The 17,817-nt window shown below is 36.4% G+C and overlaps 1 long non-coding RNA gene across 1 annotated transcript; it reads right to left on the bottom strand.

The window, feature by feature from the left end:
- Positions 1-11,842: 11,842 nt before the first annotated feature.
- Positions 11,843-14,962, bottom strand: LOC132609268 (uncharacterized). Its single transcript, XR_009570770.1, has 2 exons — positions 13,988-14,962; positions 11,843-12,278 (listed from the first exon to the last, which is right to left on the bottom strand). It is a non-coding gene; the product is annotated as an uncharacterized LOC132609268 (long non-coding RNA).
- Positions 14,963-17,817: the final 2,855 nt, after the last annotated feature.

Raw genomic sequence — 17,817 nt, 5'->3', positions numbered from 1 at the left:
ATGTGATCCGAGCAACATTAATTTGAGTTACAAGCCAATGGTTTTGCATAAAACTTGGCAAGAGACACCATATGTTCCATTAGAGGATGATTTTCACTTAATATCCTATTTTATGATTGTTGATGAACGAGGTGCTAGACCCACATTAAAAGTGTGTTTACTTGAGGATAGGAAGAGAATAGAAAAGACAAGTGCAGTAAGTTGTAAAAGTGGTGAAATACAGGTTCTTGTGGGAAGTAATGGGTGTAACGTGATCCAAGAGCATTATAGTCCTATTTTTGTGGAAGAACAACCAGTTGATAAGTTTGCTGAACTTCACTTTGAGCAGAATGTGATTCAAGAGCATTATAGTCCAACTTACAATCTTAATCTCTTTGAGGATTCTATCTCTTTTGTTATGGGCTATCACTCGTAATAACTATCAACTTATAATCTTAATCTCTTATGCACATAAATAATCTCTTGTGGCATGATTATGAGCCTGTTTGGATGGGCTTATGCCTATAAGCTGAAAACAGCTTATAAGCTAAAAAAATAAGTTAGGCTACCCCAACTTATTTTTTTTAGCTTATAAGTTGTTTGCAGCTTATAAGCTGCTTTAGATAAGCTAAGTCAAATGGGCCCAATTATTTTTTTTGTGAGCTTATTTTAAGCACAAAATGACTTTAAGCTGGCCAGTCAAACACTCAAAAAAACTGAAAACAGCTTATAAGCAACTTATAAGCCAATCCAAACGGGCTCTATATATCTCTTAAGACCATGGCTTATATCTCTCGCGTTATATTTAGTGATCGCATTTTACAAACTTTATTATTTCTTAATTCAAGCTCAACTTATATTATAACACTTTTTAATCTCTCGTGAAATATAAGCGGGATTAAGTTATTGGGCTATCACTCGTAATAATTATCAACTTACAATCTTAATCTCTTATGACATACAATAATCTCTTGTGGCATGATTATATATCTCTTAAGATAGGCTTAGATCTCTCGCGTTATATTTAGTGATCGCATTTTGTAAACTTTATTATTTCTTAATTCAAGCTCAACTTATATTATAACACTTCTTAATCTCTCGTGAAATAATAAGCGGGATTATGTTATTGGGCTATCGCTCATAATAACTATCAACTTACAATCTTAATCTCTAATGCACATACAATAATCTCTTGTGGCATATAAATCTCTTAAGACCATGGCATATATCTCTCGCGTTATATTTAGTGATCGCATTTTATAAACTTTATTATTTCTTAATTCAAGCTCAACTTATATTATAACACTTCTTATTCTCTCGTGAAATAAGATGCGGGATTATGTTATTGGGCTATCACTAGTAATAACTATGAACTTACAATCTTAATCTCTTATGCACATACAATAATCTCTTATGGCATGATTATACATCTCTTAAGACCATGCTTTACATCTCTCGCGTTATATTTAGTGATCACATTTTATAAACTTTATTATTTCTTAATTCAAGCTCAACTTATATTATGACACTTCTTAATCTCTCATGAAATAATAAGGGGGATTATGTTATTGGGCTATCACTCATAATAACTATCAACTTACAATCTTAATCTCTTATGCACATACAAGAATTCTCTTGTGGCATGATTATATATATCTTAAGACCATGGTATATATCTCTCGTATTATATTTAGTGATCGCATTTTATAAGCTTTATTATTTCTTAATTCAAGCTCAACTTATATATAACACTTCTTAATCTCTCGTGAAATAATAAGCGGGATTATGTTATTGGGCTATTACTAGTAATAACTATCAATTTACAATCTTAATCTCTTGTGCACATACAATAATCTCATGTGGCATGACTATATATCTCTTAGGACCATGACTTATATCTCTCGCGTTATATTTAGTGATCACATTTTATAAACTTTATTATTTCTTAATTCAAGGTCAACTTATATTATAGCACTTCTTAATCTCCCGTGAAATAATAAGCGGGATTATTTTATTGTGTTATCACTCGTAATCACTATCAACTTACAATCTTAATCTCTTATGCACATACAATAATCTCTTGTGGCATGATTATAGATCTCTTAAGATTATGGCTTATATCTTTCGCATTTTATTCCTTAATTCAAGCTCAACTTATCATCGCTGGGGAAATAGCAAAAGTGCAGCAAACTGAACGTATGCAGAAATAACTAGAAATATTGATATCCCAAATCCGAACAATATGATCCAAAGATGCGTACAAAAGTACTGCTGTAAACACCCAATAACTTCTCAAGAGAACTGCTGCTTAACCTGCAAGATATTATGACTTAAAACAAGAGATTCTGGAACAAAGCATAAGAAATCACCGATCAACATTTATGTCAAGGAATTGATCTAGGCAGGCTTATGCAAAAAAGGACAAACTACTTCGTTGGGTTCTGTCCTTTCAAGGGAATTTCTCAAAATTTCTATAGCAAATCCCATTCTACACCTAACTGTCGCTCTACCGGGGAAATAATCGGTTTCGCCTTGAACCGTTTTAAAAATGACTTTTGACTTCATATGTGTAGGGGGTGGATTGCCATGCAAGTTTGCCTGTATATTTAAGCACACCTCAGTAAAGACTTTTAACTACTGGTGTACAAACTGTATAGTAGATACAATTGTAAATACTTCAACTAGTTATACAAGAGATGTTAAAATACAACATAAGAGATAAACTTTAAACACAAGAGATAATAAAACAAAACATAAGAGATCACCTATTTAAACAAAATGACCACTAACTGAATTATTAGTCTTCCTGCATATTTGATCACACATCAGTAAAGACTCCTAACTAGTTATGGTACAAATTATAGACTAGATACAGTAGCAAGACCTTCAACTAGTTATACAAGAGGTTTCAGAATAAAACCTAAGATATTTAACTTTAAATACAAGAGATCGTCAGACAAACATAAGAGATCGCTTACTACAACACAATGCTCATTAACTGAATTATTAATTTACTTGCATATTTAATCACACATCAGTAGACAAGTAGCCATGATACAAATTATAGAGACTGAATACATTAGCAAGAACTTCAAGTAGTTACACGAGATATTTGAACAATACGGAAGAGATATTAACTTTAAACACAAGAGATGATATAACAAAACATAAGAGATGATCGATTTAAACATAAAGTTAATTGAATTATAAACTTAAAGATATTGTAAACAAAAGATTATTAACTTTAAAAATTGTAAGAGATTGTTAACTTCAAAGAATTGTAAACAGAAGATTATTAACGAGAAAAATTGCAACAAATTATTAACTAAATTAGAAGTTAGAAAATACATGTTTTTTTTTTAAGATTATTAAAGACGCCTTTTTTTTTACACTGGAACTAATTCATAAAAGACAATCATAATAGTCACATATCAATTCCTCATAAAAGCAAACAACAACACCTATGAAAATACCAAGGCTCTTGAACCCACAAAGTATTGACTAACTCATTGAAAAATTATGGAAATGACAATTTTCCTCCATTATCACGGGAGATCCAAACAACAAAATAGAATTACCTCGTTTTCCCCAACTTCGACATTCTCCGTGCCGAGCAAAAGATTCATCGTCACTGTCTTCCTGGGCAGCAGATTCATCCTTCTCAGACTCATTCCCATCAATTTCTTCTATTGTTTTCTCGTCATCAATTGCCTGCTCTTCGTAGCTCTCCTCCTCATTTGTTTCATTGAAAACTTCTTCTAATTCAGCGTCATTTCCATGGAATTCCAACCCAATAGATTTAGATGAAGGAGCTTTTTTGGCCATCTCTGAAAGATCAAATGCAATGAAAAAGTGAAAAGAGCAACACTTGGAGAGTAGAAGCTATGAGAACAATTTACATCCAATAGAAAGAACAATTTGTAGCCCAATAAAATTGAAGAAAATCAATGGAGATTGAAGAACTTTAGTTTTAAATCAATGGAGACTGTAGCTCAATTTGCAGCTAATTGAAAATCAATGAAGAATGTAGTTTTTGATGTTAAGAGTTAAAAAACTTTGCTTCTACGGTTTTGCAGAGATACACATTTCTATTGTTTTAATGTTAATACACATTGTTATTGTTTCGCAGAGATAACCCTTTTTAAGTTCAGTTTTACATAAGCACAACCTTTTTTGCCATGTAGGAAAACTTATAGAAAAATAAAAAAGAATGAAATTGCTAAAACTAAGAGGGTCATTTACCCAATTTGAAATTGTAAGTGATCATTCTATCCCATTTCCTCCATCTTTTCATTAAAAGTTGGCATGGACTGAAATTTGTACTATAGCCAGTGTTGACTGTAAAACCATTTATAGTTCCATATAATTTCAAGTTTACCCCTGCACCCAAGTATAGGGAGTCTGCAACTTAAATGACCTAAAAAGTATCCAAAGGTACCAAAATACCCAGTAAAAAAAAAGTGACCGAAGTACCCTCTGCACACTAAATTAGTGCGCAATAGGACTAAACTATAAATTTGAAGTTAAGTCATATTGCGCACTAAATATGGGTTTAATAAAACCCCTACCAGCTTCATTTTTCTAAGTTACTCCTCTTCACCTCCTTCATTTTCATTCTTTCAATATACTTTAGCACACCCCTCGAGAATGAGTTACTGAACATCCCAGCCTTACGGGCCTTCTTCTCAACTTGCCTTGTATAGCTCTCATGCCTAATCCCCTCAACAATACGGACATGCTCCACTATCTCTTGAAATGAAGCCCCAGTGGCTACAACCTGAAGAGCCGTTAACCGCAGTCCGGTGTTCAATCCCTTTACGAATTGCCGTATCCTCTCCCCTTCAGTGGGCAGCAACTGAAGAGCATAACGAGAAAGGGAGTGGAAACGGGACTCATACGCAGTAATAGACGAGTTCCCCTGACCAATATTAGCGAACTTATCCATCCTTCGATCCCTCAAAGTATGCGGAACGTACTTGTCCAGAAACACAGAGTATAACTGAACCCAAGTCAAACCAGGAGACCCAGCCGGCCTACACTCCACATAAGCCCTCCACCAAAGCTTGGCATCACCCAAGAACTGGATGGTCACAAACTCTACCCCGTGCTTATCCACGACCCCCATCTTATGGAGCCTCTCATGACAGTCGATGATGAACTCATATGCGTCCTCCGACTCAGTACCATAAAACACAGGAGGCTTCATTTTTGTGAACCTCCAAAATAGATCATGCTCTTCACCAGTCATTACTGGCCCCGCAACTAGCCTCGGGAAGGCCTCAAAACCCGAAACCTCATCCAAGCGAGGTGCCACCGCTGCTGCATGCTGAACCCCCAGAGCCTGTGCTCTGTCTGGTTCTGAGGCCGCTACCCCTGCGCCCCTACCTGCTGGACTCGCTGGTATAGCTCCGGCATGTGCTAACCTATGCAACCAATTCAGCACCTGTACCATCGCGTTTGTATACCCTGAGCAGCTGCAGCTCCTGGTAGAACTGGAACTGCTACTTGTTGGGATGGTGCGGCTGCATCTCTCGCTGCCTCATTAGGAACCACCGGAGGCACGGGGTCAACCACTGGGACGCCGCCCCCAGCTAGGGCCGCCTCTCTACCAGCTCCTCTGCCTCTACCTCCACTTCTAGCTGATGTTGTGCGTGTTCTCGCCATCTGTAAAAGAATGAAGGATAGTAAGATATCAATTTGAATCAGCACATACCAATTGAAATCAAGTAGCACGAAAGAAAGAAAAGGGAGTTTTCCTAGTGTCCGGCAGCCTCTCAAAGATAAGTACATACGTCTCTGTACCGATCTACAAGACTCTGCTAGACATGTCCTTGCACGATGAGATCGACGAACCTAAAGCTCTGATACCAACTTTGTCACGACCCAACCCGCCATGACTAGTACCCATCTAAATCCTAGTGGGCGAACCAACATACAAGACACCTATCCATTCAAACCGGTTTTATATTAACCAAGCTAAACAATTATTGCTCATTTAGCAACAAAAAAATAAGGTAAATCATGCCATAAATGCTGAAATAAGTGCGGAAGTTCTAACTATTACAATCCCCAAAATACGAAAGTCATCGTACAGGACTCTAAGCTAAAACATGTCTAAGAATATGAAGTCTAATAATTAAGTAATCTATAATGTCCAGAGTACGAAAAGGCATCATAGCAGGAAGATCTTCGGGCGACCTGGCATGGAAAGAAGCTCACCCAAAATCTGTCAACCAATATCCTCCACACTAGATGTGAGGACGAACAACAGTCTCTATATCAAAATCTACACTCAAAGAATGCAACAAGGTAGTATCAGTACAAACGCTATATACCGGTAGATATCATAGGCCGACTAAGATTAGTATCATGCATATCTCGTAAAATCAATAGAATAAAACAAGCCAGTCAACAAACATGAATATCAAGAAATCACAGCAAGTCAACCAAGAATAATCACAATCAAATCACCAAGATGTCAAGCATCACAATCACGTAAGTCACAAAGGAAATAAATTTACCACCATAACCTCACTCACTGTACATACATGCTAGCTGATGTCTTAGCTTAGTAGCCATGACCTGTAGGGGACCCATAGTATCCATGTACCACCCGTTCCGGAATACCCTTCGGACCCGAGCACAAAACTCCGCCCCGGAATGAACCTCGGTCGCGGGACATATCAAACTACCCCTCGTGTCCGAAACGATCCTCGGACCATGAGCCCATAATCTAGGTCACATGAGTGTCTTTCCACACCTCTTACAGAACAGTGTTTCTTACTTTTCCAATATCCATAATCAACTCATCATTTCATGTCATAATACCCTTGAGAAGATTATATTAGCTTCTCATCACAACACGTCCACTGTAGATTTAATCACATAGGAAATAATGGCACGGAGCCTACACAATCAATGATTCACATTCACGTAGGAATTTAGCCACACAATACCATGCAAGCAAACTAGACATGCTTTCTGCTAAGGAGATCACCAAATATACAATCAACTAACCAAAGTCTTACTTAAGTAAACCGTAACCTACCTCAAAGTAGAGCTGGAACACGCAGGTTACTCTACTACAGCCTTTCCTTTCCTCAAAGCCTCAATATGTTCACTGTCTAAAAATAGAAGGTTCAATGAGTCACATTGCTCAATTTACAAACATCAAAGCAAGAATACCTTTCCTTTTCCCCATTCTAAGGGTGAATGAATTTCTAGGTGATAAACAACCTATCAAGGCCCCTAGCATTCATTTACCATCAAATTGTTCAACATTCTATCAAACGTTCCCATTACAACCAGTTTTCTATGGAAAAGACACTATTTTTATAGAACCCTAAGTCTCAAATCACTTAGTTACTATTCTAGATGTTCAATTTATGACAAATAGCAACTAATCGGTCCATTTAAATGATAAATACGCGATAATAACCCCAACCCATCAAGTTTAGAAGGTTTATTAACATTCTAGGGTTTCTATTTCAATTTCACTATTAAAGACCCATAAAGATGATTACCATAATTAAGGGGAAGGGAATGATGGAATGAAAAACAATGGAACTTACCTCTCAAGGTTATCTTACCCTAGCTTGAAAATTCTCTCTAGGTGCTTGTTGGGAAGTGTGTTTGTGTTTTGTGAAGAAGGAAAATAAAACTGAGTATATAAATTTGGGTTACTGCTTTACGTCTACCGCTGCAGCGGTCCCGCTAGAGCGGTCCCAAAGGAAATCCGCTCACCGTTATGACGATCGACTCACTGCTATGGCGATCAACTCACTGCTATCGCGGTACCGCCATAGCGGTCAATCGTCCGTACAACGGTCACCCGACAAATGGCAAGCCACTAGAAGCGGTCCACCCACCGCCACAGCAGTACCGCCGCAGCGGTACTTCCACCGCTGTAGCGGTCTATTTTGGGCAGTGAGCTCGACTTTGTCCAGCTTTATCCCCCTTTCACCCCACATTTCATCCTAGGCCTCAAAAACACAACACAAAGCATGCATACATATAAAAAGACACCCTATGAATCTACCCACGGCCTCAGAATTCCCAACAGAGTCCTAATTTCCTATAACGACCGGAAGGGTTGTTACAACAATGCTTCATTATTTATCCGCTTTTTATGACACACTATCTTGATTTGACAACACAATGCTCCATTAGTTGTTCACTTTTTGTGACACTAACTTGTATTGCGCAACATTTAAATGCGCAATATATGAGCCATGGATGACACACTATGCTTGATTTGACAACACAATGCTCCATTATTTGTTCGCTTTTTACGACACACTATGCTTGATTTGACAACACAATGCTCTATTATTTGTCCGCTTTTTATGACACACTATGCTTAATTTGACAACACAATGCTCCATTAGTTGTCCGCTTTTTATGACACTAACTTGTATTGCGCAACATTTAAATGCGCAATATATCAGCCATAGATGACACACTATGCTTGATTTGACAACACAATGCTCCATTATTTGATTGCTTTTTATGACACACTATTCTTGATGTGACAACACAATGCTGTATTATTTCAGGAATCTTATCCTATTGCACAACATTTTCATTCGCACAAGTATTGCATAGTGTCTTCATGCGCAATAGGGTTCCCACATTTTTGCTCTCAAATTTTGCCTATTTAATATGTCACGACCCATTTTGCTTAGGTCGTGTAGGCAGTTACCTTCCTACCTCAGTAAACGAACCCTTAACCCAACAATGAATAAATACACGAAAGAATGAATTTAAAACAGTAGAATAAAACAAATATGTAAGTCTCACGATATATCTATATATAAGTAGTAGAAAGTGCGGAAGACAATAAACACCCCCAAGGTCTAGTCTGAATAATACAAGAGCCTCTAAGGAGAATAATACAATCTGGAATACTAATACAGATTGTCACCGGTACCACCCTGGGGGACCCGTGGAGTCCAGTTACTAACAATGATTCTGGGATATTATCGGAATCGGCCATGCAACAACGATGCCGGAATAGATCATCGGACATCGGCCATCTCACAATCACTGAAGTAAAAGAGTCTGTCAAATATCAGTTTCACGTGATCAACGATTCTGGAATTGAACCTCGAACATCGACCTTCTCACAATCACTCAAGTAAAAGAGTTTATCAAATATCAGTTTTATACAATTAACGATTCCAGAATTGATCTTCGGACATCGGCTTTTTCACAATCACTCAAGTAAAAGAGTTTATCAAAATATCAGTTTACTCACTCAACGATACCGGATCATCACCGGCTATCGGCCGTGCATCATGAATATGAGAGAATGTGTGCAATGCGTATGTCAATCAATCAAGTTCAATATCACAAATACCACAATGGGGTACGCCAACAATGTATCCCATCACAATACCAACAGTGGGTACGCAAACAATATATCCAAGTACAAATACCAACAACGGGTATGTCAATTCTATTCCAGTCAAGACGATAAAACAGAATTCAATATCTATTGACTACTCACGGAATCAAGCCAGCACAATAGAACAATTAAAGCACACATAATGGGGTAGCTAGTCCCAACACACAGCAGGGCCCAACCTAAGGCAATATCCAACCCGACTTCATACCCGAAAGTTCACATGTTGTCTCCGACATTATAATCTAAATATGTGCTTCGCTATACAAAGTCCCATGAATGGTAAGCCATAACCTACTTGGATTGTCGAACTGCAACACCAACAACTCACTCCTTTGCCTTACCCTTCCGCTGAACCTCAAAACCCAAGTAGTCTAAGCATAATCGAATTCTATATTAGAGATCATGAAGAATGATACTACTATTGTTATTATTTCAATTAAGTCAATTCTAACCCTAGAAATTAGGGGAAACGAGCCCACAATGGCAAAACAGAAAATTCGGGGACAAAATACTAAACTAAGTACTAGGTAATCATAACCCAACTACTAATTGTTGATTTAACCCAAGGATTAGCCTAATTTTTTATTTCAAGAAAATCTCCCAAATTGGGTATAAACCCTAAGTCTCCAAATTGGAAATTCAATGCTAAAATTTGAAGATATATACTTAATAAGCTTAGACTAGTCAATATCTAACATAAACATCACTAATTTATCATTAATAATCCTAGGGACAACGTTCTTCCAAAACTCTCTTTGAAATCCCATCACCATGGGTTTATTAAAGGAAAAAGAGGAATCTAACATGATAATGGATTAAAGGAAGAATGAAGAAATAGGCAAGATTTGCCTCCAAGATTCTCCTCCAAATATCCCTTAGAACGGTTTCTTCATGCTCAAATATCGAAATGGGACATAATGAGGGTCTAAGGGCTTTTAACACTTTATTTATGTCACAAACTGCTCGTCACCTGCTTTAACAATACTGGGACCGCCCCAGCGGTGCCGCTTCAGTGGTCGAGGCCAAAACCCTCTTCACAGCTTAAGCGGCAGGGCTACCGCTCCAGTGGTGCTGGTGCCACCAAAGCGGGCATCAGACACCAGAAACTTAGCCCAAGTTTCATCTTTCGATCCGATTTTTCGACTAATTCCCGAGGCCATCTGCTCACATACCAAACACATAGTCCTACATAAAAATGCATTACGAACGCGCCTATGGCCTCAGAATTTCCAGCGGAGGTATCGTTGACCGAGTCAACCCCCGATGCCTTAATTTCAATTTCCCAACCCAAGTCCGGAAATGCATCCGAGTGCATTGGGAACCAAACCAAATACAAACACAAGTTCTAAACAACCATCCGGACCTCTCGGAATCGACGAAATTCCGACAAAGGTTCGCTTGCTCAAAAGTCAACTTTGGTTCAACCATTTTTCACTTTAAGCCTATATTTTCACAAAAGTTGCCCGAATCCAGTCTAGACACCTCGGGAAGCATGTCAACGGTCCTCTCGGGTCAAAAGTGAGGTAATCAATGCTCGGGAACGGGCGAAAATGCCAAAAGGACTATAATGACTAAACGGGTCGTCACATAATATGAATGTTGGATGAGGTAAAAACTCGTCCATTTCATAAGTTTAAATCTTTTAAGTTCTTGAAAAAAACCAAACTTCAGAGAAAAAATGACTTCTCCATTTTCAACTGTTAATGTTTCTTTATATTGGGATAGAGATATACTTAATGACAATAATACCATTCGTTATAGTATCAAACCAAAAGCCCATGTAAAGTTTCCAATAACCTTGAATTATGAAACGTTAGTCACTTACTGATAACATCCAAATCCACTCCTCAAAGAGAAAGTGTACACAGTCGTATGCAATATAATTTACCCAACTATGAGTCGGGGTCGATCCCACAGGGAACAATATAATAGGCGATTTAAACAAGTAAGGAATAATCACCAACTAAGCTAAGCCAAACACTTTTTCAATATTTGATCTTTGGTTTAACAACTAACAAATATAAAACTAACTAGAAAGAGGGCAAAATGATCAATGGCCACAAGTATGGATACAAAGGAAATTACGCTCAAGTAACGATCCAATGTATTTCACGATTTTACAAGTACGAGCGAGCTTATATTAATAGATAATAGTTTCTAAAATCTCATTAAAAGTCTTCCAACCAAATCAATGAATTTCACTCTAAGCTTTTCCAAGCCTTATATTGTGATATCAAGCACAACCAATTGAATCTCAAGTAACCTTCCTATTCGTAGCTCAAGTTATTAGATGAGGTTTAAAGCCCAAATTATTGTTAATTAATCTTTCTCAACCTCAATTTTCCTCTTCCGAGCTCAAATCGAAGTAAATAGGCAGGTCTTAGGATTAGTTAATCTCTTAAGAGACATTAAAGAACAACATTAACTCAATTCATTAGCAATAAAAATCATACAATACATAAGCAAAACCAGAATTTCATCCAATACTTTAATCATAGAATATTTTCATAAACAAGATTCAAGTAAAGAAAATAAATATACACACTTAGATATTCATTACAAAGCAAGGAATCAAAGAAATGAAGTAAAGTTTTAAGAAAGTGCTCAACCAAATCTTCAACCCCAAAGTGTGGTGTAAGAACCCTAGTCTCCAAAACTTGTGTTGAATGGCCAGAGATGATGATTTTTTCCTTCAAGTGTTGCTTTTATAGCTCCCCAATATTTCCACATCAAAATATGACCAAAACAGTCCCATATTTTCAAATTTTGAAAACTGTCCAGATTTGGCAAAACTGCCCAGTTTTAGCCATTTTTGTGATTTTCTTCACTTTGACCTCTTTTTGACTTGTTTTTTCACTTGATTTCTTCATGATCACTTCTCAATCATATAAACCTATAAAATTGAAATAAACAACATTAAATGCACTATTTTCTCAATCAAAACATAACAACAATCTAAGATTAAAGAAGAAATAAGTTGGTAAAATACCAACTTATCAAACCCTAAAACTTAAACTATTGTTCGTCCTCAAGCAAATCAAATCATACAATTTCTTTCAAAGGACTCCATTCAAAAGTGCACCAATATCATATCAAGTCAAGAAGTCTACTTTAAGCACAAACACATGATTTTGATTGGTACCACCAATTAATTCAAAACATAAGAATCACAAACTTCTTCTCAAAAACTTTATTTTCATTTCAAGTGCTCAATCACCAAGTTAATCAAAGTAGCAATCAAGTCATGACACTAAAGCTTCAAAATTTGCCTCATAATCACAAAACAACTTTCTTTTGTTCATTCCTCTCAATTGGAAAATGAAACAAATTCACACCTTAAATTCTCATGTGGCCTCACAATCAAGAGGGAATCCCAAACTCACAAAATGCAATTCAAAATACAAATGGGATACCAAATGGAAAGAATTGACTTTCTTCTCTCACAAAGATGTTCAAATGCACAAGTAGTACCATAAGTTTGCCCTTCATGTATTTCTCCACTAATGTAGACACACTTGGTTCAAAATCAATTAGGACTTAAAGGGTTATAATGTAGGTTTTTGGTTAAGGTAGGGGCATAATTTGAATATAGTGACTCAAAAACCTCCTTAAGCACTATAATTTTCAACAATCAAAGCACACTTCCTTTAAAACTTTTCCACAATTTCTTCATTTTTCATTTCACCAACTAGTCTTCCCTTTATTCACAACTCCTTATTTTTCTTCCTTTTTCATCTTTCCTACTTTTTTTTTTTTTTTTGCTTTTTCAAAAACCAAGGAAGGTTCCACTAATTTTTTTTTTCTATTTTTGGTTTTTACCCTTTCACCTTTGAGCAACTTCCACATCACAACTTTTCTAACCGTCACCCCCAAACTTAGGCTTTTAGTCTATGTTTACACTTTCAAAGCACTTAGGGAGGTGGGATGCCAAAAGATAGATCAATAAAAAACAAAATGTTAAAGCTTGTAACATGGTTGCCAAATAAAAGGTTAAAGGCTCAAAAGGGGTTGACTGGGAAAAATATGCAAGGATAGGAAATTTAAGGCAAAAACGATCCAAAGAAGACCTAACATCATTTTTTAAACCAAGTGTAACCTAGAATTTCACCTTGAAACTTATTCCAGGCAAGTTCTAGACCACAAAAAATGCAAACGAACTCACAAATAAACCTCATCACATGAAAACTCAAGTAGAATATGTATCCAAGAACCAATTGAAACAAATGAACTCAAAAAGTCATCCATAGCCTAAAGAAACTAATTAGTGAAAGTAAGAGCCAAAAATTGAGTCTAAAAGTCACAACAAGAATCATGACTTCAATCAATTTTCGTTTTCAAAAAAAAAAAAAATCAAGAATTCATATGCCATGGTTTAAATAAGTTGATACCAAACAAGCCAAAAATTAGCCAAGGGGCAAAAATCACATCCCACACCATTCCTACAACTAAACTATGAAAGCTAGTAATAAAAAAAAATTTAAAAAATCTTACTAATATAAATGTCATTAAAAAAATATCAAAATAAAATTAATCTACCAAATTATCATCAATCATGATATATCACACACCATCACAAAAATATCCATCAAAAGGAAGTCTCACCCCCAACTTAAGATGTTGCATTGTCCTCAATGTAACTATATAATTAAAGCAAAGTAAAAGTCTCCCTGAAAAGATGGCATCATGGAGCAAGGCGAGCAGTTTGTGTAGTCGGCAATGGCTAGCTATGGCATATCCTCATTGTTCAGCTCTTCCATGAATTGCTTCAGATAAACTCTAAACATAGACCTCATATCGCTCGGTTACTCAAACTTCATCGACAAATGAAGTAATCACATGAAAAGGCAAGTTAGCTCGCTTCACGCCAAAAGAATGCCTATGTCAATCTTGACGAGTTTTAGCTTGAACGATCTGACTAAGAAGTCCACGACCTATTTGACTACCAAAAACTTACTTACAATTGGCCTCTGACAGTGCTCGGTTACTCAGACTTCACCGGCGAACTAATTTTTCTCTCAGACAATTTGTTGAGCAGGTTGTGCGCATCAGTTTCACCAAGCTTTTTGTCACAATAAAGAGGTTCAATTACCCTCCCAAAAACATGGAAATTATAGTTCAATCAACCACAATTAAATATCAATCAACCAACAGCTCTAGGATTGCACAATTTGTGTCCCAAACTTCACATCAAATGAACCATAGAATGAAAAGAAAAGAAAAAAAAAATCTGCCAACAATTGAAATTGGGGGGAGATAGAGAGGAGAGGAGAGAGAACTAGATAAACTTCACCTGATTGCCTGAGAATGATGGCTTTAGAAGAAGGAAAGAAGATTTTTTTTTCTTGAGCAGCAACTGCTGCATTTTGTGAGATGTGTGTGTTGTTTTATCTGTGTGTTTTTGGGCGTGAGTGTGTGTCCGTGTGAGTTGTGTGCTGTGTGTTAGCATCAAGGCTAGGGGTCTCTTTTTATTTTGTTTGTTTTTACTGAGCAAGTCTAAGGTACTTAAAAAGGGAAAATGGGTGAAACTCCTCTTTTAAACAGGTCTGTTGTAGTGACTTACCTGAAGCAGTTTTGTGCAACTTTTGCATAATGCAGTCACTCCAACACTTCAAATCTAGACCATATCAATTCCAAAAATTGTGAAACTTAGTAGATTGGTAAAAAATAATATAATAAACTACTCTAAAAAATAAAATTTCAGAAATGACTTAAAATTTTGAAAAGAAAATATTGGTGGCCTCTCATAAAGTGCCACATTTAACGTCGAGGCACGACGTGTGTCAACCTTACCGTTTTTTCTTCCACTTGAAGGATATGAATTGTCGCCCCAACTTTGAATCATGATTACGATGATGCTCGTGGGGTAGTGGTAAGAAAGCAAAGAGGCCAACTTTCAGGTATCGCATTTTGCACTTTTTGGCCTTCAAGTGAGGGATGTCATTTTGTCATTTTGGCATGACAAATTCCAAAATGAAAACGTCTTGTTCTTCATCTCCAAAATCCTCCATAGGCTCAGTTAGTTCAACTTTCATGTCATCAACCAAGCACAATGTTGAAAAATAGTTAGAATGTGGCCCAATGCGCCCAAATTCCAAATTTGCCTCATCTTTGACATCCTCACCCAAAAATGAACTAGAGTCTTCCAAAACTATTGCATGAACTTTTTTATGCAACTTTAGTATCATTTCTTTAATCTAGGTATCTTGCATTATTTTTTGGTTGGTCGGTTGGCAATTCACCATTAGCACTTGAAAATCAATTTTGACCTCTTCTTCAATTTAAGCCATTTCAAAATTACATTCCATGGCTCTTTGATATTGAGCATCGCATGCCTCAATCTTTTCATTTAATTCAGCCTCCAATTTCCGAATAGCAATTTCAAGTAGCTCCACTTCTTGACTGTGCTGAACATGCATTTTTAGAAATTCTTCCATCATCCATGAAATGCCTTCACAGTGATCCCCACAGGCTCCAAGTTGTTGAGCTTGAGTCATAAGCCAATCTTGGCTCACAATTTCTATTTCTTCATGGTGAGAGTCATTCAAAGCTTGTAAAAATGCATCCTTGGAGAAATTCATGTTTTGGCCACTTTTTTGTCTACTTTCAACACCCTCAAGTTGGTGAGCATTATGAGTCTCAACCAATAATTTCATTTGATCCTCCAAGGTGTGAATAGCTTCGTCATTGCAACTAATTACTTGACTCAAGTCATTAAGTGCTTCCCTCAAGTCCTCGAGTCTATGTTCAACTTTTCCTCTTGTTAATTAATATTTCCCAACCTCAATTTTCCTCTTCCGAGCTCAAATCAAAGTAAATAGGCCGTCTTAGGATTAGCTAATCCCTTAAGAAAAATTAAAGAACAAGATTAACTAAAACAACATTAACTCACTTTATTAGCAATAAAAATCATTCAATACATAAGCAAAACGAGAGTTTCATCCAACACTTTAATCATAGAATATTTTCATAAACAAGATTCAAGTGAAGAAAATAAATATACACACTTAGATATGCATTACAAAGTAAGGAATCAAAGAAATGGAGTAAAGGTTCAAGAAAGTGCTTAACCAAATCTTCAACCCCAAAGTGTGGTGTAGGAACCCTAGTCTCCAAAACTTGTGTTGAATGGCCAAAGATGATGAAATTGTCCTTCAAGTGTTGCTTTTATTGCCCCCCAATATTTCTACATCAAAATATGATCAAAACAGCCCCATATTTTCATATTTTGAAAACTGTCCAGTTTTTGCAGTTTTAACCATTTTTGTCATTTTCTTCACTACGACCTCTTTTTGACTTGTTTTTCACTTGATTTCTTCACGATCACTTATCAATCATATAAACCTATAAAATTGAAGTAAACGACATTAAATGCACTATTTTCTCAATCAAAACATAACAACAATCTAAGTTAAAGAAGAAATAAGTTGGCAAAATACCAACTTATCACTTACCTACATAAAAAAATGAAAACTGATCCCATGCAGTATGGATTATCTATAATAGGCAGATATCCACACATCGTTGCACAAGGTTTAGCGCTTTATAGTGTGTGCAATATTAATAATGATGACTCTTTGAGGGAATATTTGAGGGAGCCTAAAGAATATAGGGATTTAGTCGTCATTTATGTTCTTGAAATGTATATAAAAAAGATATCTGAAGAAGTCCCTCAAGTCCAGCCTACTCATGATAACACTTATGAGAACTGTTGTTCTTATGGAGACATTTTGAGTGGTCAAGTGCCGCTGGAAACTCTAAGCCAGCAATTTAATCAAACTTACACTGAAAATTAGTAAATATCTATTTTTAAATTATTATTTTGTGTAGTAGCACGTGTTTATTTTATTTATTAGTAAATATCCATTTTTAGTATCTTTGTAAGGGTTATACACTTGATATGAGTAATATTGGGCAAAACTCTCAGTTCGGTGGAGTTGAAAATTATTCACAAAACTCGCCAATGGTACCAAATGTTGATTTTAAGCAATCCACTCAATTCGGTGGAGATGATCTTTCTCCAAACCATGTCAATATAGATCAATATCGGTAGGTTCATCACCTTGATATTAAATAATCCATTTATATTTGATGTTGGTATTTAAAATATGTTATTTTCATGTAAGAAGAGGCCTTTCTTAGATGGTGATGATTGTCCAAATTATTGTGAGACATCAAGTGATAGCAAACCGAATAATGCAGAAGTAACCGATGATGATGATGGAGACAAAGAGGTCAATGTTTAATTTGGTAGGCAGCAAGCAAATTTAATAGCATTGATGCAAAGTCCGCTGCCGGAAAACCTAACTCCCGAAAGCCTAATGCAGTGGCATTCTGACAATATTCCATATTTAGACAATCTTCAAGGTCGTGTTGATGCCTTTGTCTTCACCAGAGAAGATGATCAAAGTCATCAAAAAAATGTGGAAAGAACC

The sequence above is a fragment of the Lycium barbarum genome, chromosome 9 (assembly GCF_019175385.1).
Source record: "Lycium barbarum isolate Lr01 chromosome 9, ASM1917538v2, whole genome shotgun sequence".
In the NCBI taxonomy this organism is placed as follows: Eukaryota; Viridiplantae; Streptophyta; class Magnoliopsida; order Solanales; family Solanaceae; genus Lycium; species Lycium barbarum.
The sequence above is the reverse complement of the archived record's forward strand: the minus strand, read 5'-3'. Positions and strand labels throughout refer to the sequence as shown.